Below are 25,986 nucleotides of genomic sequence, written 5' to 3'. Positions count from 1 at the left end.
TTTAAACTTAAAATCTGTAAACATTTTCAAGCTGATTCACCACTATCATGTATTCCTTAGGGGCCAATAATTTAAGCTGATATCTTTGCCCTTCAGCAGGCCTCTGATTTGTTTTTGTTTTGTTTTGTTTAGACACATAGGCACCATGCATGCAGAAATTCTAACTCTTAAAAAAAGGAGCAAGCAAAGAAATGTGTGTGGCAGTTTAGAAATAGCCATTTAACCAAATTGCATACCTGTGCTGTGTCAGCTGTATAGTAGATTCATCTCATTCCATTGGTCTAATGGATGGCAATTGAATTTAATTAGTGAAACTACTTTGACTTAGTCTCATACTGTGCTGAATGTAATGAAATCTTCCCCTCTCCCTGTTCAACTAAAGAATGTCCTTAAACTGCATTCCACTATCAGAATATTAACTGCTATCTGTGTTATACTTAAAGCCATAATGTTTCATCTTTCTTTCAGGGGATTTTAATTTATTATATAATGTAACAAAATCATTTTTAAGGAAAAATTAGCTGATAAATGTCATTTCTAATCTAAAAACTTTGGGGTATGAAAAGATTAGATTCAATTACTTCCCATGCTTAATTTAAAAAAAACAACACACTTTTACACTAATAACAGTATGAAAAAAAATTCTGAATAAATATTTGAAATTTAGTTCCATGCTTCATTCTGAAAGAGAAGTGAGCCTTACTAAATTGCCTTTGTATCCTAAAATGTTATATATGTGTTATTTGTGTTCACCAATGCATGAAAGCAGTTAATCAAAATTGGGCTGAGTTCCTTTGAGTCAGTCTTGACTCCAGGCACCTGCCTGGACTACCCTGCAGTTTTCTGGCAAGATTTTCAGAAGTCATTTGCCTGACCCAAGGTCACCCACCTTGTACTTACGATGGAACTTTTAAAGTCAAATCTCCTGATTCAAAGTTTAATTCCTTTGACCACTACCCCAGACTCTATAATCAATGTTTACATTATACTTATTCTTATATCATTAATGTCCATATAGCTTTTTCCTCCCACCCTTTATTGTTTGCAATAAACATCAAAGTTGTGTGATATCATCTAAGAGGAACTGAGGTACCCCAAATATCATTTACTGAAACAGATTTTTGGCATTCAAACCAATTTATATGTATATGTCTATATATGTGTATGTACGTGTTTTATGTATGTATATATACATACATAAAACACACACACACACATGTAAGTATGCATATCTATCTATCTATCTATCTATCTATCTATCTATCTATCTATCTATCTATCTATCTAGTCTGTCTGTCTATCTATCTATCTATCTATCTATCTATCTATCTATCTATCTATCTATCTATCTATCTATCTATCGTGATTGCCAGCAAAAATGCAAGTGTGGCAAATCTAAAGATGCAGCATTACTGTTGAAATAGTGCCAGAATTCCATGCAGAAATGCCTCCAGACTCTATAATCAACATTTATATTATACTTATTCTTATATCATTAATGTCCATATAGCAGAAGCAGACAGTTTGAGATCTCAATGGTCCATGGCAATAACAATACCACATGGACAAAAGAAAGGTATTTCTACAATAAATAAGATTTGCATTTTACCCTTGGCAGTTGTTGGATTTCTTCTAGTTCTTTCTATAAACATAACTTATCAAGGACCTACATGTTGAATCACTGCCTACAAGGCTTCCAATTCTACTCTAGACCAGAAGAAATCTGACAGTACCATTACTCAATAGCTTACTCAACTTTGGGAATATTTTAAGAGGCACCCACTATTCCTTCAACCTGTGTCTAACATTCTTTTGATTTACAATAACTGATTACCTTTATCAGTGACAAAAAATGAAAAAAATGTGATTTAGAATAAACATCCATAAACCATCCCTATGAAAATCAAATCAGAGAACCCCACTGCTTTAATTTGTAATGTTTCTCATGAACCAAGCTATACATTCCAAACCTTAGATCAGACATGTCAAACTCACGATGTCACGTGACATTGCACGACGTATCGCGACTTTTTCCCCACTGCCAGCAATGGGGAGGGTGTGGTTTCATCGTGATGCATCCGGCCTGCGGGCCGGCAGTTTGACATGCCTGCCTTAGATGGACATAAGTTAATGAATGCCGGCGGGTTATTCCCAGGGGAAGGGCGTTCTCTGTGGGTGCACCTGCCCTATGGAACCAACTACCCACGGAACTTAGGACTGCCCCCAACCTTCACTCATTTCGCCGGGACCTGAAAACTTGGCTCTTTTAACTGTTTGGTCCAGACTGTGGGGTTGTTAATTTAACTGGGTTTTAGATTTACTCTTGGGGCTTGAATTTAATTTAATTGTTTTAATTGATTTTAATTTTTGTATTTCATGGTTTTAACTGCCCTGTAAACTGCCCTGAGTCCTACGGGAATAGGGCGGGATACAAATTCAAATAAATAAATAAATAAATAAGTAAGTAAGTAAGTAAGTAAGTAAGTAAGTAAGTAAGCAGGATGGAGAATAAGGGCATGATTTTTCAGACTACTTTCAATGAAATGATGTCAGTGGTAGCCTTCTCTAAATGTAATAAGAATGCTCAAAGTGAATGGATTCTCCCTTCTCCCTATCATTTTAGAACTTTTGATTACGACTGATGTATTGGAGGTATGTAGACAAATATGAACTACAATATTACTTCACTGTACATCCCCCCCAAAATTAATGTCTACTAAATAGCATTAAAGGTCCCTCAGTACAAAATAGATTACACATAAAAAGATAGTATTTTTTTTTCCACTGGAGTTTTAAATAAATTGATGGGACTGCTGTATAATAAAAACAAATTATCCAAGCCTCAAGTGGGTTTTAAAATTATAATGCTCCTAAGACATGCACTCTTTCTGATGGTTTTTTGCAAGATACTTTACAAATGTTACCAGAATACATCTTATGCTCTCTTCCAATCACACGCTTATAACTATTGTAAATGGCTGTTTTCTTTCTTTTCCACCTTTTGTTTAATTACAGCTTATGTTTCAAAAATTGTGCTGAAATACTTCAGTAATTTTGGCAAGAACTTTATGCCCTTTCAAAAAAAATGCTTTAGGACAGAAGGACTTGTTCAAATTATATGAAAAAAAATACATCAAGAGTTTTGCAAACGAGATAAATGTTTAGATGGTCATTTATGCTATTGCCAACTTATATTAAATGGAGGCTCATAGGAAACTTTAATGAACAAATAATTCATTAAAGCATTTTCAATTTTCCACCGGTGCAATTATTGACTGTTGAGAGAGAATAAACCCTAAAATAGAGACATATAGACCAAGTGCTTCATGCTTTTTAATGCTACCTATCAGGCTGGCATTTTACAACATAATTTCCTAGTGCTAAAGGACCCATATTTTATTTGATGTGAAAATTATGGCCATATGAACTATACAGTTAACAGGAATATTTGAACTAGCGTAAATGAAACTCAGCATCTTGCTCCAAAGCCACATAGTTAATTCCTATTTCTGATTTGAACTTGAAGTACCAGGGAGCAGAAAGTCAAAGCACTAAAGCTGATGCATTAGTATATTGAACTGCTAGGCTGGCAACCAAGACTGTGCAATTTTGGAGAGAATCCAATCTAAAACAAAAGCAATCAATTTCCAGGTGTAGGGCAGGGGGTTGGAAATATGCTATTGTGGAGCAACGCACTCTGAGGCAAAACACAGGGAGGAAACAGAGTAAAATGACATCATTGAGGATCACAATGCAGCTGGACACTGTGTTTATTTGCAGAAAGGTACATCACTAGAACCTATTTATTATTAAGGAAAATGCTTTCATCTACTGATTATATCCAGAACAATCACACAAGACAGCAAGTAAGGGGGCAACAAGAACTGAAGAGAATGATTTGAAAAATGCTGGAAAAAACCTGTGACAAATTACAACAGTGGGCAGGATCCAACAAGAATAATTTCTACAGAAGCAAATGCAAACTCCTTGTCAGGCATAAGGAATCAGGATCATATATTAAGTTTCTATAAAGCTTCATCGCTTGAGACTATAAACAAGAATCTAGTCAACTAATGGACAGTACTAAATTGACGCTAGATAAGTGTAAACAGAACTCAAGGGGGGGGCTGGATTTGGAGCATGTGTGGACATGTAATGATTCTAGGCTTAGTCCTCTCTTGACTCTGCATCCAGGCTCTGCCTCTTCTCCTACAGTTCTTCATTTAAAAAAGAAAATTCCAAGGCAGAAATTAAGGATGGAACAGACTCTATTGGGCAGGGCCACGTGCAAAAAGGATCTGGGGATCTTGGTAGATTACAAATTGAACATTAATAATGTAATGCATTTATATCTATTCCAACTGAAGAACACTTAACTTCATTCAACCTACTATTCAACCTGCCCATATTGAACAGCAATTTGTCCTGTCATCCTGGTCTGACCATACCTAGAATACTGTGTCTTCATTTTAGGAAGGATGTTGACAAAGTACATGTTTGTTTATTAAAATAATGTGCTTGCCCATCTCACCATCAAGAGCAACTCAGTGTTTTCAGACCAGCAACTAAAATGTTAAAGGACCTGGGAGGAAAAAGCTATGAAGAACTATGCTACATATTGAGAGAAAACTCCACAGAGACTTTATTAGTTGTCTTCAGGAATATGAAGAGCTGTAATGTAGAACATAGGGAAGAATTGTTGAGAACTGTTCTATAAAACAAGGCAAGAAAGACAGGGTAAGAGATCCAGCATGGTATAGTGGTTAGGTGTTGGACTCAGAGCAGGAAAACCCAGGTTTAACCCATCCATCTTAATAAATCCACCTGGCCATTTACTGCTGAGTCTTAGTTCAGTCTAGCTACCATATGAAATTGTAGTTTTCCAGTTTTCACAGCTGTACATTGCCACTGGAAACACTACTGGTTTAACTATTGCAGTTTTGTTACTGAAACTTTTATTATCTTTCCTGGTTTTATCAAATGGCAAACAGATGGGCAATTATTATCAGACAAATGTGTTGGGTTTTTCAAAATATGGGATTTTTTAAGGAGAATGGTGCCCTAAAGCAGAACTGGAGGCCTAAACTAGCGCTAAAGGAACAGGAAAAACAATGGGCTGTTATTTCAAAATAGATTTTCAATATCCATTGAAAGCTTTTGTGTAACAATTTATAGCCTCTAAAACAGGAAGCACATAAATTTTCTTTTTTCGGAAAAGAAAATTTTCTTTTAAACTATTAGAAAAATATTCCACTGGTAACCAGACTTTCTTCTTTGACCTGACGGCATTCTCCTGTTCAAGAGAGGATGTATAGATTCCTGAAGAAGCAGGAAGTTCTTTTTATATTAGAAACTTTTTTCACTAATAAAACCATACAACCAGTTTCTATGCCCACATCTTCTTGCTTCCTGTTGAACTGCTGGAATAATAGCTAGAAACTCCCTCAGTTGCCTCATGTTCCCTGACATGTAAACATATTATTGATCATTTATATATGCATTATTCCCCAAAGCCAAGTGTTATGACTATTGTACACAAACAGTGAAGTAGTATGTTGAACTTTTAATCTCATTTATTTGGAGACAGGGTCTGGTCTGAACCCTGGCAACTTGGTTCTTCACCCATCAACTTTCTTTTCATTATGACTCAGAGATAAGCATTTCATTGAGACTTGAATAGCAACATGTCACCATAGTCATTATTGTCTTTTGACTTATGACTGCAAGTGGCACCAGAATCTCCAGTGTAAGTCAATGGAGTCATAAGTTGATTTGGACCCAATTCTGTGACCATTTTTACGATGGTAATTAAGTGAATCATCAGTCATTAAACAAATCCATGGACATTAGGCAAACTTCCAAATGGATTCTTTTGCCAGACACTAGCAAAAAAGGTTATATATTGTGATCATATGGCCCATTGCCAAGTGCCAGATTTGTAATCACATGATCATGAAGGTGGTATGAGGTTGTAAGTGTGAAGACCAGACATTTTTCGTAACTTCAAACGGTCACTAGAGAAATGATTGTAAATGGAAGACTACATATTTTTGATAGGATGTTAGGATATATCAGAATAAATAAATATTGATTACTTCCACTTATTTTTTAAATGAAGTAATTTTATTTTTGTTTTCTACCACTATTAGTCAAATCCAGGTTTGTCATTTACTTTCACTGTTTCTATTAACAGAAAACAAACACCATCATCACCATCTGAAAAAAATCCCACATTTTAACTGTGACTAATTCAAACCTAAATTCATGCAGAGTCTTATGGACACCATTATGACAAACTTGTGACATGGTAAATGTGAAGAAAACCATATGTTTAATTATCTCCTCTAATAATCCTATGTCATGTAATTTGCAAAATATTTTCTGCATATTGCAAACAGAATGTGACCTGAAACTCTGCAGTCACTTGCATTTCCTGGCTGAATCACTGGAAAACCAAGAATTAAATACTGCACCCCAAAAACGTATAATTTACAATGATCAACCAACATAATGCATTCCCCCCCTTTTTTGGTATTTCATTTATCAGCCATGCAGTCATCATTCTCCTCCTTACTACCATCTGTACATACTTTCCCAATAGACCATCACAGCTGTCCCGTTTTTCACACACACGGAACCTTTTATATGCTTCCCAACTGTTTTTAATAAGTGTTCTGTGCTTAGCACTGTAGTTCCTTTGTCTTCTTCTCAAATATGAAAAGATATTATCCCAACATACAGGTCATCTCAGCAAAAGGCTCTCCCCCTACCATTTTTTTTAAAAAAGAAAGAACAATGAAAATGTTTTATTGTTGATCCTTCCAAAGATTGAAAACATTTTAGAGTCCAGCTTATGGGGTGAAAGGTGTTAAGAAAATATTTTCATGCATAGTAAAAATAAATAAATTAAAACAGTCTCAAAATTTTACTTCACTTTTATAAAACACAATTCATCTGTCATTAGCTGTTACAGCATTGGCTGACTACTCAAACAGCCTGTCCCAGTCCACAATGTCGAAATTATATAGTCATGCCCACCGCCAAGGAAGGAATCAGACTTTGTACTGGCTGAGTATGAGGACTTCATCCAAGCATAGGTCTCCAAAGGCAAAAGTTGCAGTAGGTATTCTTTTTTTCAATAATGCGGGGGGGGGGGGAATGCATTTGCCACAACTTCCATCAAAGAGAGTCTACAGCCACAAAAAGGAAAAAGAAAGAGCTGTGACCTCAGTGGAAATGAATTCTTCTAGGAATGAGGTATTTGGGGGTTTGCCCAGAATATCATGCTGCGAAGGACAATGAGCTGTGTGAGTCCAATACCTCTTGAGATATTATGTATCTCAACAAATTATCATTATTTTACATAATTATTACTATTCTGAGATGGAGAAAAGATGAAAAATGAAACAATGCAATCCTAAATTTATTGGGTCTTTTTTCAGGATGATCCGGGCAATCTAAATGTCTTCAGCATTTCCAAACTGAAATACATACTGAGATGAGATTGTAGATTGCCACTTGGCAGGATGGGAAAAGTAACTGTGAATAATGGCTTTTTTTAAAGGGCCTTCCACAGGCTACCATAGCATTAACTGCAAAATGCATTTCTACTAAGTAGATGGAAGTGTAATTCTTTTTCCAGTTTGGTATTATTTATCTTAGATTTTAAAAAAAAGTCAGCAAAATGTGAGCATTCTTACCAATCGCTACAAATGCTGTTAACCAGGAGGAGGCAATAAGTCAGCACATCTGGATTTTTAATGTATGTTCTGGACAACTTCATAAAATGGCTGACAATAAAGGACTTGCCTAGTCACAAAATGGATGAATGATGGGCACAGTAAATCACAAAATTGGCAACTAAGAAAAGAAAAAGTAGAGATGGCCTTTTCCAATGAATTTAATTCACTAGGATTTTACCTTCTCACCTTAATATAATTCCCAGCTCTCTTTGGAGAGGGTACACTGCTGTATCCATAATTTTTAATATTTGAGAACTTCTAAAGAACCAATGTGGAGCCAATAAGTATGTTTGAAAATAAAGATGCCACCTTGTAAATTAAGATAATTATATAAGCATGTGATTAATTTTTAGTTAGAATATCATACATACATAAATATACATATACATTCTTCAAATCAGATACAAAACCTGCCATGAAACAAGAGAAATCTCCATAGGTACTATGTTGCCTTTTTATTTTATTGTGGTACTTTTGAGTCAGTCAGGACAAGTCCCTGCAGTTTGTTTGGCAGGATTTCAGAAGTGGTTTGCCATTTGCTCCTTCCTAGGGCTAAGAGAGAGTGACTGGCACAAGGTGAAACTTACAGTCTCCCAACTTCTAGCTTGATGCCTTAACCATTACACCAAACCAGCTCTACCATGTTACTATCCAAGGTATAAACTTAGTCCAGAACATAAGTATTAGCAAATATTACTCTGGGAACAAGGTTGTGAGCTTGTTCAGTATGTAACTGTGTAAAGAAAAGACATTCTAGCATAAATTCACACTGCAAGTACATATCTTTCACAATGGATTTTTGGCCCCATATAGCATAGATTATTTTATTACATACATCCTGTTATATGGAAGTTACATACTGTTACTTTGAAACAGAAGTACAATGAATTATAAAGGGAGATATAGGACATTATGTTGTATCTCGACAAAAAACTGATAAAAGAATCCTCCCACCCAAAATGTGTTATTTCATTGAACGTTCATCAATTTTTAATATTCCTCAAAATGTCTATTTTATTTATTATTTTCAAGAATCTCGATGTGCTTGGAAATGTTTCCGAGCAAAATTCCTTATTTTCAAGAATCTCACACTGAAATTCTTGAAAATAAGGAATTCAATAATGAAGGATAAAACCTTTGTTAGGAGATCTCTAAATCTCATTGATACTCAGCTCCAAAGGGCTCTGGAAGAATAGATTATTTTCATCTTTTTCAGCTGGAATTTGGGATGGGTTATAGTACTGAAATCAGTCCTGCTTGTGGATGACCTTTGGAGGGCTTGGGGTGCCATCCTAGCTCTCCCGAGTCTCTCAGAAGTTTTTAAAGCCATCAACTATGGTATCCTTCTGGAATGGAATAAAGGATTAAAGGATTGGGGTGGGCATCATGGTTCTCCTTTTTCCTCAGTGGCCAGTTCCAATCAGTGTCAATAGTTGAGAAATCAAGTCCTACACCCCTCTTAAGTGGAGCGCTTCAGGGCTCTTGTTATCTCTCTCCCTACTCAATGTGTATATGAAACTTCTGAATGAGCTCAGAGGCATGGGGTTAGTATCATAAGTATGCTGATGACGCTCAGGTATACATGTCTACCTCATTCAGATACTGATTGACTGAATGGTTGAAAGTTGTAATGTTTGCTATAGGGAGGAACTGGTGGCAACGTAAGCCTAGTGAGACCAAATGGGCTTCTTCATGACAATTCTGATGGATGTGACCAACAAATCAGTAGAGATGGTTCCTCCCATCAAATTTAAATCTGTAAAAAAATAATCAACAGTCTATATCAAGAAACTAAGGGCCAGTCTTATATGTTTCAGAAATTAGAAGGGGGGAGGGCTATTTCTTTTATCCTGGAAAACTTCATGTGTCACACAAAGCTCTGCCTTTTTCTCCTCTGACAGACCACTAAAATGGACAGCAGTTTCGGCTGTAGTCCTGGGAGGCATTATATTACAGGCCTGCACTGCTCCTGCGGTCCAGGTCACAGTCAATATGAAGAAAAACAACCAGGAAGGGAAGGGAAAAGCAGCAGTCAAAGGTGGTCAAAAAGAGGACAGATTTGTGGGCCAACAAGATTTATGTCAGCAGAAAATGGAAAACACTACTGCCATATTGGATCAGAAAATGTCGATGTTATCTGGCCACAGGTATAACTTGGAAGGAAAGGAGGACCACATCAAGAAGAAATGCACATTTAGAAGTGAGGATCTCTCTCTCTCTCTCTCTCTCTCTCTCTCTCTCTATATATATATATATATATATATATATATATGTATGTATGTATGTATGTATGTATGTATGTATGTATGTTTGTTAAATGTTTGTTAAGCATTCAGAATACACTTGCTTAGTCCCAGACACGGGACAAATCTTATTTCCTGTTTCAGCCTAGCCCAAGGCCATCTACAGGCAGTAGCCACAGCAGTGGCAGGTAGCTTAAGATGCAGTCGGGCCAAGTTCGAATCTCAGAAGGGTATGGCTGACTGATGAGAACAAATAAGTTTGAAATGATCATATCGGTCTCCCTTTATTCTTTGTTAGCAAGCCAAAAATAAAATAAAATAAAATAAAATAAAATAAAATAAAATAAAATAAAATAAAATAAAATAAAATAATAAAATAAAATAAAATAAAATAAAATAAAATAAAATAAAATAAAATAAAATAAAGGAAGATACTTCTATGAATGCTTCTATTTTCAGTGTTGCAAAATGTAATGTAATATTTAGTTGCTTGATTTATATAAAGGGATAGAAAGGGACAATTGCTGTAACTACAAAATAATTATTTTGCAAAAGAAAAATTGGTTCAAGACTTGTCCATTTGTTTGTAACAAAATTGTTACGATGTTGATTACATATTCATTTAGAAAATCTAAGTTAGATTACATGATGTATTTTTTTTCATCTCAAAAAACACACTTGATTTTTACCATTTTATATTGTGGTGAATGACTACCAGAAAAAGTGCCTTAATGCAGTTATTCACCATTTTTAAAGGATGAGTCTTGGTTCACTCTTTGTTTAAAACAATTTTTAAGATTTGAGCAGCTGCTTACATGTTTTTTACAAGATGAAAGGCAGAAACATCCAATACATGTCCATTTTCCAGTCTTTTAAAAATCCGTAATAAATATTCTCAGCAAAATGAAAACAGAGAGCCTTCGGTGCTTGCTAAAGTTAATACAAACCTATTTCCACTGCATTGTTCTAAGAAGCTGGGCCATCTTCTTGGTAAAAGTAAAAACAGAAATAAATAGGAAATCAATCGTAGGTTTTCTGTGTCGGCCTAAAGAAAGTCCAGCTGCACTTCATGGTGCTTTCATTGGTTGTTCACTCTTGTAGAAGACTCTCATGTTTCACATTTGGAAATGTTCCTTTGTAATATATTCCATTAGAAAGACTCTTAAGAAAGAATTCTTAGTAGTGATCATAAGACCCAAATATGAAACAAACTTGGCAGTCTCTATTGTCCATCGTATCTATATTCCACTTGGTGAAATGGTTGGAAGTCTCTTTGTAGTCCTTGGTTCTGATGTTTAGCTTTGTTATAATCACTGCCCCTGGATTGGGGAACTTTGAAAAGTTGTTGTATTAGAAAACTCTTACCACTTCCTGAACACTCAAGATACAAAGGTTTAAGTTCATTATGACATTTTTTTTATTTTTTTATTTTATTTTAATTCCACTTATATCCCGCCCTTCTCCGAAGACTCAGGGCGGCTTACAAGTTTAGCAGTAGCCTTCATTCTATGTATATGCCTGCTTATTAGGGCTTTCACACACACCCCAAGCGGCATTATTACAAAGTCAGCTTAATTGCCCCCAACAATCTGGGTCCTCATTTTACCTACCTGGGAAGGATGGAAGGCTGAGTCAACCTTGAGCCTGGTGGGATGCGAACCTGCACTAATTGCAGGCAGCTGGTGTTACTTAAGGAGGCATTAGCCCACTGCTCCACCAAGAATTTAATCTTGTAAACAACTTTTTCCCAATCAGATCAAATTCCATAATATCAAGAGGTTAAGGCTGCTCCAAGTTTCATAAAAAACTCAGAACATGCCAGAAGAAGGCCGATCTTGGTCACTAAGGTAAATCAACCCTGAACATGGTCCTCAATGTCAAATCAGGATATTCGGTGAGAGTTTTGGGCAATGATGCATACAAGGATCAATTCATATTTAGTGCAACTGGCTCAATCATTATATATCCACAGTCCCCATTATCTCTCTGTTCCAATGAGTGATGCATATAAAATTAGATTTATCCTAAGTATTTTCAAAAAAATATATAATTCCTCCTTTATTCTACCTCCAAAAGCTCCCTCAGCTTCTTGCACCATTGCTAGGTTACAGAGATGACAGCAAGCAAGTCAAAGAATCCTTGATTAACTTGCATTTTGATTATGTATATTGTTAAGCTGCAAACTGTGACTTGTAGTAATTATGTAAGAAAAAGTGATACTTTTTAACTGAAAAAAGTAGAAAATCTGAAAGGATTTTTTTTCTTTATAGAAAAAGCGACATAAAAGAACTAGTCAAATTCAGATGCTCTTTGGATGAACAATTCATTCTGAGCCTGCCACTAACCATGATACAGGAAAATCAAGCCAGACGGTTTCTGATAACTGAAAACAAAGGGAACATCAAGTTATTAAAAGTACTGTGAGTGACACACTGAAATCGAACACACTGATTTTTTGCATTCTGGCAGATATTAAAGGGAGCTAGGCAACACAGACAATAAAGGAACAGATAAGCATTATAGACACATCTGTAACTAGACCCTAGCAAATAGCAGCAAATACATGAAACTTTTAGAATGTCGGTACAGCAACCCAAAAGACTGAGAAAAGGGGGTTTTTTTCCCAGTACTTGAGCTATGTCTGCACAGAGGACATCACCTGCAGAAACACATTATCCTATTAAAAATATTTTGCTAATATGCTTACTTTTCATAGAGTTTCAACTTTTTTAAAAAAAGGTTTCTGGGCTACTTCATGAAAATCCTGTCGTACTGCAGAATATACAGCAAAACAGAGAATCTGGATAAGGTCTTAATTCACCATATAGACCAGGGGTAGGCAACCTTGGCTCTTTTATGAGTCGGGGACTTCAACTCTGGAATTCCTGAGTCAGCTGGGAGTTGAAGTCCACGATTCATAAAAGAGCCAAGGTTGCCTAACCCTGATATAGACCAAACAAGGCCATGCAGCGTCTCCAAATGTTGCTGAATTTCCAATTCCCAAAGCCTAACCAGTAAAGGACAAAGAAAAGGTTACCCATTATCATCAGATTATTTTGTTATTGTTGTAATCATGATACATTTGAATCATACTTTACTTGTTTTAGTTGTTTTTGAGTTTTATATTAATTTAAGCCACTCTGGAAAAATCTAGTCTTGAAGGCCAATATGTAAATGTAATGTAAATTAAATGCAAATGTAAGTTAAATACCCTGATGTAACAATTATGAAGAACAGATAAATAAAAAGGCACATATTTACATGGTACCTTTTGACTGCAATAATCCCATTTTTGTAGCTGTACACTAAAGACCAGTCTATTAGTTTGCTAGGGACAAACAAATGAGTTATAGCTCGGGCTAATAAGATGCATTGATATAACACTGATATATTAGACACTGGATATTTAAGCAAACAAAGCTTGGCATTGCAGCACATAGAATTCCTAAATATGTACTTCTAGAAAGAATAAATGCAACCTATTTTCTAATGCATGTACATCTTTCAGTAGCATTCCATTTGTTGATTACTCCATCCAGCTCCCCAAATGGAGCAGTATCTAATCAAGCGTTTCTTTGGGCTTTTCCATGAGTTAGAAAGAGATCACACTGAAGCAGTTTTCATTCTGCTTCAGAATGTAACGTAACACAGGTGCTGTTTATATTGCCTTCACAAAAGCAGCTATCATTAAAGTTGCACATTAAGTCCCACATACCCTCTTTAAAATCTGTATATCCATTTTCATAATGCTATGTTTCCAAGTTCCTTGCTATAGTGATATTTAATAGTTTTTAAATTTGCTCTATACTCTTCATGCACCTCAATCAAGATAATTTAATCTTTTAAGAATGCCCATGCAAATAAAGTGATAATACAAATACATTTCTTTTAAAGAGAAGATTGGATTTTGATCAGCTTTTTAAAAACCTGGTAATATTTTTTCTGTCTTTTAAGTACGTTAAAATATATGTAATGACTTTCATTTACAGTATCTAACTTCCAGATTATAGTCTTTACTTAAAAATGCAGCTGTCATAATGGAGACACTGTGGTATAATCTACATGTTTATTTTTATATAAAAATTATAGAAAATATACAATACCATTAAAATGCAGAAAGACCATTAGGACAATGGTTAATCCTTGCGTGGCATATTGAACAAGGTCATAATGTGGTTTGGCTTTGGTTTTAGGCAATTCACAAACCCATCACAATAACTAGTTTAGACCCACGGTTGATGACTTCGTTTATTACACTGAACAAAAAATAAACCAAATTCTACCTTACTGTAATGTCCGAACTCTAATTTTTTACACGTTAGCTATTTTCCCCCAAACTCAATTAAGATACCATGTTCACAGGTTAAACAAGAGGCCACATCATATTCTTGCACAATATCATAATTATTTTAGAAACAAAACTAAGTTGGAAGCTATAACTTTTGCTTTTTATAAAATAATAATTGGTACTTGATAGAAAAACTATTGTTGAATTGCACTGATTTGTCCTTTCCACCCTACCTCTGTCAATTGATTAACCATTCCTGAGCATAGATTATTAAACAACAACAGGCCTGGGGAAACGAGAGTGGGATGGCACCCATTAAATGGTTGTTTTGAGTGTGTGTTGTCACCGAGGGGTGGGGAGGGGGAGTTGTTATTTTATTATTATTATTTTTTCTACATTGAGTTTTTGTTATCTGTAAGCTGACTAGAGTCGCGGTGATCAGGCAGCTATATAAATTGTCTAAAACAAACAAACAAATGAATAGTGCTTACTAGATATACCGAAGTACAAGTAATACTAGTCACAGCCACCAAGGACAGATGTAGATGGTGGGAGTCAGCATCCAATATGAATGGCTAGATTACAATACATGCAGTTCATAAAATGGGATGGTAGTCAAAGGTATAATTTAAAATATTCAAAGAATATGCTAACACAATGTATAATTTAAGGGGGAAAATTAGAATGCATTTATTAAAATTAATCATTGAAATCTGAATCAGTCCTGGAGAAACCCAAAAAAATTATGGAATCCATGTGGTCTTAAAAGATATTAATAAATATTGGTGGCAATAGCCTCTCTCAATCTCCCCCCTTTATGTCATACACAACAACTTTAGACATTAAATAATTAACTCAGAATATTGAAATCATAGCCTTGAAATTCTATTAGTTCATTCATTATATTGAGCCTGATGCCAAATATTGTATTTCATAGAATCATTATAATTGTTTCCAGAATGAAATCTAAGGATTTTATCTATTAAGGATTATATTGATTAACCTAAGGATTAACTTAAGCTCTAAGGACTGTATTGATTAATTTACTCACCTAGATGCATTGCACAAAGTTCACTCGCCTTCAAAACTATTAGTATTTATTTCAGATGCAATCCTATGTAAAACCTGTCTACATTATTATTTAGGTCACTAAGTCATTACTAGAAGGTAACATAATGCAGTTCAGTAGAAATTACTATGTATAGGAGTTTTTTTAATCCCATTACTCAAATAACAGAAACCTCTCATTTTATTTTAATTTTTCTGTTTCAAATGTTACATTATGCTGTAGCAAAATTGTGATGTATTAGCCTCCATTTTGCAAATCTTGATTCAATGGACAACTTACAACGTAGACATTCTCAACCTATTGGACAAGTCTTCCTTATATAAAATAAATTGTTGGATTTAATGGATATTTTGGGTTAATAGTCACTTTCTTACCCCACTCCCAGTATATTAATCTGCTTATTCTCCACATTTAAGTAGAACCAAGGTTAATAATCAAAGGCCTTAAACACAACTCAGCTGCATGCTAATTTTTACTTGCAACAAGGCTAAGAATTATGTAACACATATTACACTAAGAGTTTACTTTTATTAAAAAAAATTCCATTAGTTAAAAAACTTTAATAAAAGTCTCTTGACACGTAATTTATTAAATTGTTAATCCTGAGAAAATATCAATAAACAAATTCACAGATATAATGACTTGGTCCCAAAAATCTCCTAGCAGAAAATCTTGTTCTGCACACCAAAAGATCATTTTATCCTCACTGGCTATCTCTATACACGCAGGATTTTGTCAATATTGTATACCTTGCCAGTATTTCCTTTATGACCCACAAAATGGAAGAAAAGAGAAAAAAGTGTAAACAAGAGAACTTGCCAGATGTAGTCAAGGCTTCAACCTCCATTTTTATTTCCATTTTCATCCTCAATGCCCTGCACATGTTGAAGCAAATGACTTTAGCCGAAGAGCCATTTGCTTCTTATGGGAGTTACAGAATAATTTAACCCCCTAATTTGAATGATGCCAGTATCTGCAATTAATCTTATGGTTGATTTCAGTCAAGATAAATGTGCTAATAGAAAAGCAAACCAGGTGAAGAAATGGAATTGGTATTTTCAAAAACCTAATAATTTATATTGAAATGAGGAAGGAAGGAAGGAAGGAAGGAAGGAAGGAAGGAAGGAAGGAAGGAAGGAAGGAAGGAAGGAAGGAAGGAAGGAAGGAAGACTCCATGACATTTAAAAGAAGTCTTTCTTAGCAGGGGTCCCAAACACCCAGTGGACTGCCACTGGTCCACGGCTCGTTGGTAACTGGGTCGTGGAAGTGGCTGGCAAGTGAGGGACATTCCACTTGCGCAAGCGGCATGCACACATGCAAAACTATCCCCTGCCCACCTCTGCTGCTGGTATATGGAGCAGGAAACTTTGGGGGATGGTGATATAAAGCAATTGTTAGAAGACAACTTATTTGCTTTTTCCATTTTCCTATTCTTATCTCACCAGACAATAATACATTTAATTCTGAGATTAGCAGATACTTATGGAGTATCTACCTCGGGAGAAAAATGTTGCCTTCAATACTACTAAATATCTCTATGTAAGTGCTTGTTTCATACATGACACCAAGTGTACTTTATTTAACCTGTTCGTTGAATATTTCACAGGACAGCATGATGCTTTGGATTCAACTCCCAAAAGGTGCTTTTGGAGGATGTGGCGATTTTATCATCACACTTGTCTGCAAATCTTTAAAATGTAGATAAACAGCATCAAGACACTGCAATACTCTGTTCTCTATTATACAAAGACATGGATGATGATTACTCAGCCCACTTTATACAGGAACAGGCACAGCTGGAGTAGCAAATGAAACAGATAAAAAACATTCTGGTCCAAGACTGCCACCTGTGCCTCCAGGAAAAAAGCCAGATCCCAGATATTCTTGAACTAAAAACTGATTTATTCATGACAATGAAATTGCATTAGAATATGCAGGCTTCAGATCACATAAGCTGACCACTCTAATTGCTTCCATTTTATCTTAATTCTCTTATAATTTTTCTTATCTACTTCCAAAGAAATTGTGTATTTTATGGTTAAAAAAACAGTCCCTGGATTAGATTAAAATTAAGCTATGGAATTAGATGTAATTAATATTCAAATGACATCATAATACAAATAAATTCTTTTAAAATTTCATGGAGATGTATCCAAAACAGATGAGGAAACAGATTTTTGAAATCCCAGGAACAAAATCCTAACTATAAAATAAAATTCCTAATTACTGCCATCAGGAAACAAGTGATTAATATCTGTTTTTCTACTAATGCAATTAAATAATCCAATAATTAATTCATTTCATTTATTATTAATATTTCAAAACAGAAGACATGTTTTGATAAGATTTCCCAAAAAATTGTAGAGTTTTTCTTTTACAGTTCAGTGCAGAACTCATTAAACACTGTTATGATGTGGCCTAGTTCTTTAAATTTTGACTGTGTGAATCTGTAATTTTAGTCAATCATTTCTGTTCATTAATTTTGTTTCATTTATATGAACAATCTACACACTTTTACCAACCATTAAAGACAAGTACACAACAGCATGATCTCCATCATGACATCATTGTGTCCGTATTGTCATTTTCATACGTAGCCTATGGTTTCATATAGTTAAAAAAATGCCAAACCAATAAGAGTGAGAATAATAATTAATATGTATATATTATAGTAGTATACCATATAATTTCCTGAGTACTTATTCAGCAGTAGCAAAAGGAGAAAGCTAAGAATCCAAAAAATATATTACAGGTAGAGTATATTTATTAACTATCTAGGTTATAAATGATAAAGCAAAGGAACGAAATTGATCTTGTTCATATGTAACTCTAAATCAGACATGTCAAACACAAGGCCCGGGGGCCGGATCCGGCCCGCAAAGTGGTTTCATGCGGCCCGCAAAGCCATCCTGGAAACAGTGAGGGAATGGCCCCCACTGCCATGGCCCTGGCCCAGAGAACCTCCTTCCGCCAGAGACCTCCAGATCTGTCCCACTCCTGCCCAGGCCCCCATAGGCACCCTTGATGCGAACGATCTAGAGCTGGCCACGCCCACCCAGTAGGCCACACCCACTCTAACCACACACACCCAGCAGGCCACGCCCACCCTGGCCACACCCACCTGGCCCCTTGAGGGCAACCGCAATGCTGATGCGGCCCTCAGTGAAATTGAGTTTGACACCCCTGCTCTAAATCATAATACCATTTTTGGCTTGGTGTCATATGTGAACCTGGCCACTAGGATACATTTAATAAGCCATGGCTTAACAGTTCTGGTTTAATATGTTGGAACTTTATCATTGTGCGCCTTTAAAAAGACTGTCCATCCACAACCTATTTGCTAAATCAGCTGAAGATTGTTCACTGAACATAGGCTTAGTCTTAAAGTTTCTAAGACAGTCAAGAGGAGAAATAAAAAACACAATGAATGGTAAAAGTTATGCTACACTGTTTTAAACAGAAAAATAAAGAGATTCCAGGTATTCACTGCACTGCAAACCCAACTGGAGTAAATTAGAACTAAAACACAGCACAGATCTCACTTTCTTTCTCTAAACTGCAGAACACACTTACAAAATTTAATTGACTCCACAGGACCATCAATTTAGAAACACAGAAAACTGAAGGCAAAAAAGACCTAGTAGTCCATGGATTCTGTCCTTTGAGGTATTTTAATGGTTGTTTTTTGTTGTTGTTAGATGATGGACATTTGTTTATCCCAAGAATGTTTAAGCTCAGTTCCTGATGATTGACCCACTGCCTCCACTGAAAGTTGGTTCCAAATTTCCATTACTCTTTCTTTGAAGTAATAGTTTTTAACATTTTTGAACTTCCCTCCTTGTCAGTTTGAGGTTATGCCCCTGTGTTCTTGATTTTTATTGAAAATACCGCTTTCTAGAATCTTATTCACATCCTTAATATATTTAAAGTTTTCAATCATGTCTCCCATTTCCTTCAGGCTATACAGTTTTTCTGAACTCTAATATGTTTTTGCCCCTCAGACCTTGTGCCTTTTGTGGCTTGTCTCTGGACCTGCCCAGTCTTATCTCTGTCTTTCTTTAAGTGAGGTCTACAGAACTGGGCACAGTATTCCAAATGGGGACTGACTAAAGCTCTAAATAGTGGTAATCCTCTCGTGCTGCACCCCTGAATTTTGTTTGTAATTTCTATATTCCATAGAAAGAAGTCTAAACGTCAGGCTATTACTGTCATAAATTTGCACATTTCTAACGTGGTACTGGAACCTCAGTTGTTCTCCAATTTGGCCTATAGTTCTTTGAGTACATTAAGAGAAAGATCATCAACACAAAAACTATCATAATCCTTCAGTTCAGTTCTACACTTTGACCAAAACAACTGTGAAAGCTGCTTACTATTGGGACTTGCTTCAAGAAATATATCGTGCTTAAGTTTCCAAAGGGGAAAAAAAAGCATATAAAAACTGACTGTTTGGTGTGACTGTGGACTCCATTAGGTTTCAGGACGGTTATTTTCACAGAAAATTGAATTGTTGTTGCTCTGTTGTTGCCACTGGGAACATTAAACACCCATTCTGTAATAATTATTGCCATTACAATAGAACTTTCACTTCTTCTCATGCAGTTAGAAAACAGATGACATGGCATCTACTAGAGTCAACTTTCAGGCCTTAGTCAAGTGAAACATCCAACCCTGTTTGTGTACACCACTGACCACAACAAAGGCTGTGGTTTCTCCCACACTTGCCTTAAATAGATTTAAATTAATGCTATTCATCATTGGGTGGAAAAAAAAGGGGAAAATATAAAAATACAGTAACTTAAGACCGGCCTGGCCAGGACATTGGGCAATTTTTATACTATTATGCTGGCTTCATAGCTATAAAAGCAATGGATTCTACTCAAAGGCTTTTCTTATTAGTTTTATTCATTTATAAAATAAAATGTGGAAGTACAAAAGCAAATAGCAAGGGACAACAATAGAGAAAGGGAAAGCAAAAAAGGTGTGAAGAAAGAGACGGGAAGAAGCAAAAGGCATTGACTTCTGACTCACTCTGTTGCAGTAAAATCAGACATTAAAATCAAATCTCAACTTTCTACATTTCTACAGTAGAATGCACTAGTCATTTCTGTATCGGCAAATCAGTCTAATCAGTAAAACCCAAACTTATAATATCATTTTTTCCCACTTCACGCACAAAGTCCAGAAGCGGTTTTCAAGTAGAAACAAAAGTACTTATGTTCTTTTTCTTTTATCTGCACACTCAATTTGGCCATCTCTCCTAGCAGAGACCAGGAACTTTCTTTGCTGACTGATTGGGTCCATTTGCTATTTCAGGATACAGGAAAGAGCATTTAAATCATGTGATATATTTTTTTTCTGAAAACACCTGGGAGAATTCTAAGAAATATTAAAACCCTAGCATACTGCCTGGCTTTGTTTCTGTTTTGGAGAAAGCTTAGCCCCATGACTGAATAGGTGCCAACAGTTCGTTATATAGCAAATACTCCTAAGTTCCTCTACTGCTAGGGTTCAAATTAGAATGAATGCTTACCATCTCAGTTACAGCACCAGGAAAATTGCAGTTGTCCTCATCTAAATCCTGCTTCTGTCAAGTACAATCACTCACTGCTAACAGTAGAAACAGAATCCTCTGCTTGCCAGAATAGAAAATATCCATTTTCTATGCAGTTTTAGAGATCAAGTGTTGCAACCTGGAGTTGAATATAAAATCTTTTGGCAGTTAAGATTAAAAACCATGCAAATATTTATAGGTGACTCTTCCAAGCCAGAGAGTAGACCTTGCAGAATTCCATTCCGAGCATGTGAAAGTTGAAAGAAGGGCATTATCATGGCAAACCCTTGACAGGATTTTGTACAACACTAATTCTCACAAGAGAGACAAGAGTCAAAAGTATGAGAGATCAGATCATAAGCATTTTAGCTGAGAGACTAAGTTAATTCATCACAAAAACTTTGTCAGTGCAAGAATCAAGACTGGCTGAAGTGTTAATAACAAATAGCTCTTCTACATTTTGTTCTTACAGCTGTTTTCAGATCTCAAGTTGGAGGAGATGTAGGGACAAGTTACCTTTAAGTCTCTTTGGGTAGACGATTCTCTAGTATCAGACTCTACAATTAAGCTGACTTTGTAATAATGCCACTTGGGGTGTGTGTGAAAGCCCTAATAAGCAGGCATATACATAGAATGAAGGCTACTGCTAAGCTTGTAAGCCGCCCTGAGTCTTCGGAGAAGGGCGGGATATAAATGGAATTAAAATTTTTAAAAAAGTTGGAAAACTATTGTCCAAACTAGAGTTAATATATAAGAAGCATCTTTTAGCATCAACATGCTCTATAGGTACAGTTTGCATTGGTATAAATGTAACTGAACAAAATGTCTTGGAAAAGGTTTACAATCCTTCTGCTACAATTCACTGCTTTTGATACAACTCAGAAAAGTATGGATGCCCTGCTGCCTCACTCATATTAGGATTCCTTATGTACATGGTAAAGCATAATTAGCTAAATAGGTAACGTGCACAGATATATCCCTATCACAAGGGCAGGTAGATTTTCTGCAGCAACCAAAACATTCTGCACATACAACTTTGATTTACAATTGCTTTCCAACTATGCAGAAGATACAAGCACCTCTGCTCACCTGCTCATCAGAATATCATTGAGATTTGCTTGCCTAGAACTTATTCAAAATGTTTCTGACTGTCATATTTAAAATCATGCTCCCTGGTGATTTATTCATTTAATGTACACATAGAATCTAAGCAGATTTATTCATTTAGTGTACACACAAGAATCCAAACAGTGTTGGATACCCAAATAATTTAGGTTCTGATACAGACCATCAGAATTACTTGAATCTGAATCCATTATGGCATCTGGCTCAGATAGTGTGAATAAAGCATATTTAATGTTATTTAATGCTTAAATTTAATGCTTAAATTTAAAATGAAATTAATTACCTTTACTATGAGTCACTTACAATTCTGAAAGAAATTTCCAATCCATTTCAGGAGAAACTAGAAATCTCTGTGATCTTATACCTGCTTTTTATTAGTATATAGCAGGTTCTCAGTCTGTTACCTTGGCCATATGGTTCATCAGCAAATCATGGATAACTGTACTATCATTCGAAAGAATAGCAATAATAATTAGAAAACCAAGGAAAATGCAACCTGATATAAACAAGTTTTTATTTTATTTATAGTAAATAATAATATATTGAACAAGAAAAAGAAATTATTATTTTAAAAGCTAAATAATTAAGAAAAAATCTCAATCCTACACTGATGTAGAAATAATGTGATAAAATCATATATATTTTTTCCTGGAAAGTATCATTGACTACAAAAACTTGTAACTATTTTATTTGCAACTTCCTATACAAGTATACCTGCAGAAATGCTGCTGCAAAATACAAAATGATCTAAGATCAGGATGAGTACAATGAGTATAATTTATATCAGAGGAGTACATTATAAAATTACAAAGCCCAAGTCCTATAACAGTATCCAATATATTTTATTATTGAATACGTATCAGCTTATTTAAGATTAAAGACATGATCCCATCTCTAGTAGACACTGATTTATTTCCAGAACAAAATACCTTTTCACCATTATCAAAATTAAATTGGCCTCGCAGCTAGTTTTGATTCAGTACTTAATAGCATTAAAATCTATATAAAACAACCTAATTCAAATGTAAAAGGCCTAGCTTTTTCAATATAGTTTTATCATTTTGAAAAATTCCTCCTGAAGTTTTTTAACTATTTTTTTCTTCAAATACAGATTGCATTCTTTCATAAATAAATCCACTATGGAATAAGGCCGTGGAGTTTACTTCAGAGTAAAAATGAATAGGCTTGTGCTGTTAAAAGTCATATCCAAAACAAACAAGAGACAAAGCCGTGGACTATTGTGTGGCCAACAGGACACAGCTTTGCCTGCAGGAAAAAGGCTAAAAAGAAGAGAAAAAAGGAGTAGAGAAACGCACACAGAAAATCTTTAAACTTTTCAACTGAACCCAGTACTTGAGCTAAGAATCACTTTTAACAATGTGATCATGTTAGCAGCCGCAGTAAAAAACAAGGAAGTTCTTGCTTGAGTGCCTCCTAATGAACAAAGGTTAACTTTATCACAAAGGTCAAATGCCTGGTGGCGAAGGTTGTGACCCCAACAACTTAAATGGTGACCTTGCCACGTGCCTAGTATATGGGAGATTCTGATACAGATCATCTGGTAAAAGACTGGTCATAAATTTCCTGGAGACTTATACTCCCACAAAGAAATACAGTTTGCCACAGTCATTTCTAACGTCATTTGAAGCAGAATTTAAAAAATACAGATATAGCTATAGATCCCTTTTTAAATTAAGGTTCACAAGAATCAGCTCCCCCCCCCTTCGGTACAGTAAAATCAGAATAACATCTTGAGACCTCCAAGCAAATGACTTATTGCTCAGTTTTTAATATAAGGAAAATATTTTTAGTTACAAAATTGCATTTTCTTGTTACTACATAGGACCAATATTTCTTGTAATTTAGCCTAGTTGGAATAGGACAAGGTGGCTAAATAATTTTAAAAGTTTTTAAAAAGAAAAGGACAGCTTGTCTATATGGGTTGAGCAATAAATTACTTCGGAAGAGTATAAAGTAATAGTATTAATATACGAAGTGAAGATATCGCAATAGTTTTAGTACATATGTGAGAAAAATCTTACACAATGTGAATTTCTTTTCATTTCTGATAACTTCTGACAAAGTTTTACCACCTAAAAATGTTGAGGATTTCTGAACTGCTCTTCAATTCTCACTGCATGTAAGCTGATTTTTGTGTTATTTCTTCATTTTATACTGGCAAATTCCTTACTATAATTAATAGGTTATCACCATTTAAAAACAAATGACAACAACGGATGTCTAAGACTTGTGTTAGTGTTCACATCTGATGTAAACTGTAAACTGTCACATACATGTGAGTTGGGTGGCTGTATAAATTTAATAAATGAAATAAATAAAAAATAATTAAATAAATTGTGGTTTCATTACTATAGCTATCCAACGGCAGTTAGCGTGAACCTTGCTGGTATTCTGGGGTGACAAAGGATTCTGGGAAATATAAGAATAAAGCAGATGTCAAATACGATGTTTCTTCCTCCTTCACAAATAATGAATGCTGCCAGTGATATATTGCATATAAAGATAATAGGAATGCCTTTCATTCTTTACAGGTGATTACTGAAATATTTTCCAAAACATGGCATAAAACATGTGATACAATACATACATGTAATAAACCCATAATAATGCACACTTTAAAAGCAAATCTATTTTTATTTATAAATAAAACTACAAGTACCATCTGTATTTTATATAAAAACACCGCTGAACTCAAATGAACTAAGTTTTCAACAAATTATATGGTTGAATACCTTTAGTTGGGTTTCAAAACAATTGAAAAAGGTATTCAAAATGGGATTTGGTACTCTTCAGTGATAGCAAAGCAGAAGAGTAGTAATTAAAATATCACAATATGCTCTTAACATCTATAATGGCACAAAGGGTTATATTTGGCCTACTTGCATTCATTGTTTTCTTTTTCCACTTTGTGCATTTTATTTTTTTCTAATAATATTATAGCATGGTTATAGTTTTAGAAAAGTTTTTATAGCTGTTTAGCTTTTTTGCTATGTTAGTGATTAACAACTTAAATAAATAAAGTGAGAAAGGAATAGCATTTAACAAATACTTTCAATGAAATATCATGGATCCTTTAAAAAAATCAATTTAAAATTTGCATTATACATCAACAAATGTGCAAAAGAGTTTGCAATATGGCATGAACACCAAATTCATTAAATGTTTGTATTTTTAAATCTGTTCTTAATTCGTGAATTTTTCCACTCAGCACACTATATATAGCTATGAACTCTCACAGAGGCCACAATCTATTATAAACATTTGCACTTAATAAAACCCAGTCATTATTACACACAAAACACAGATCCCAAATAAGTCATTGACTTACAGTATTGCTTTTTTTAAAAAATAATCTCTTTATCAATATTTTCAGATGCTTCATTAGTCAAAAGTGCATAATAGTTCATATTCAGAGCACACCACTCTGTGTGATTCCATAGCACAAAACCAAAAATTTAACTGCATATACCAATTATCACAGTAACACTAGTACATATAAATCCGTTAAGAGACACAGGCAACTTCACTTTTGTACAAAACCACTTAAAAGCTAACAATATGCCTCACATTTAAAAAGGCTACATACAAACACAGATGTATGCATTTAACAAATTGAGAAACCTATGTCTTTTCTTTTCCATATCTGAAATAAACTGAACTCTTGGAAAAACTAAATTACAATGAGTTGCTTAGAAATATCACTCTGGTGCTCATGTTAGTCTCCAAAAGTCGTAAGATAACAAACTTCCTCAAAGCAGGCTACAGAAAAATGTATCATTTTGCATTAAGAATAAAAAAGAATGCATATGTCCATTTTCCAACATGCAGCACTGTTAAATTAATAAACCATCCTTTAAAATCAATAATATTCTATTTATATAGAGCAATTACTAAGAATGTCTTTTAATTTTTCTTCCTTCATTAAGCAGAAGTTTCTTTAATCT

General features: G+C 34.9%; 1 protein-coding gene across 3 annotated transcripts in view; it reads right to left on the bottom strand.

Annotated features, from left to right (window-relative positions):
• The window catches only part of NFIA (nuclear factor I A), a 328,904-nt gene that overhangs the window by 288,835 nt on the left and 14,083 nt on the right, over positions 1-25,986 (bottom strand). The window lies entirely within an intron of this gene.

This window comes from Vipera ursinii (genome assembly GCF_947247035.1).
Source record: "Vipera ursinii genome assembly, chromosome: 3".
Lineage (NCBI taxonomy): Eukaryota > Metazoa > Chordata > Lepidosauria > Squamata > Viperidae > Vipera > Vipera ursinii.
This window is presented reverse-complemented; position numbering and strand designations above follow the sequence as displayed.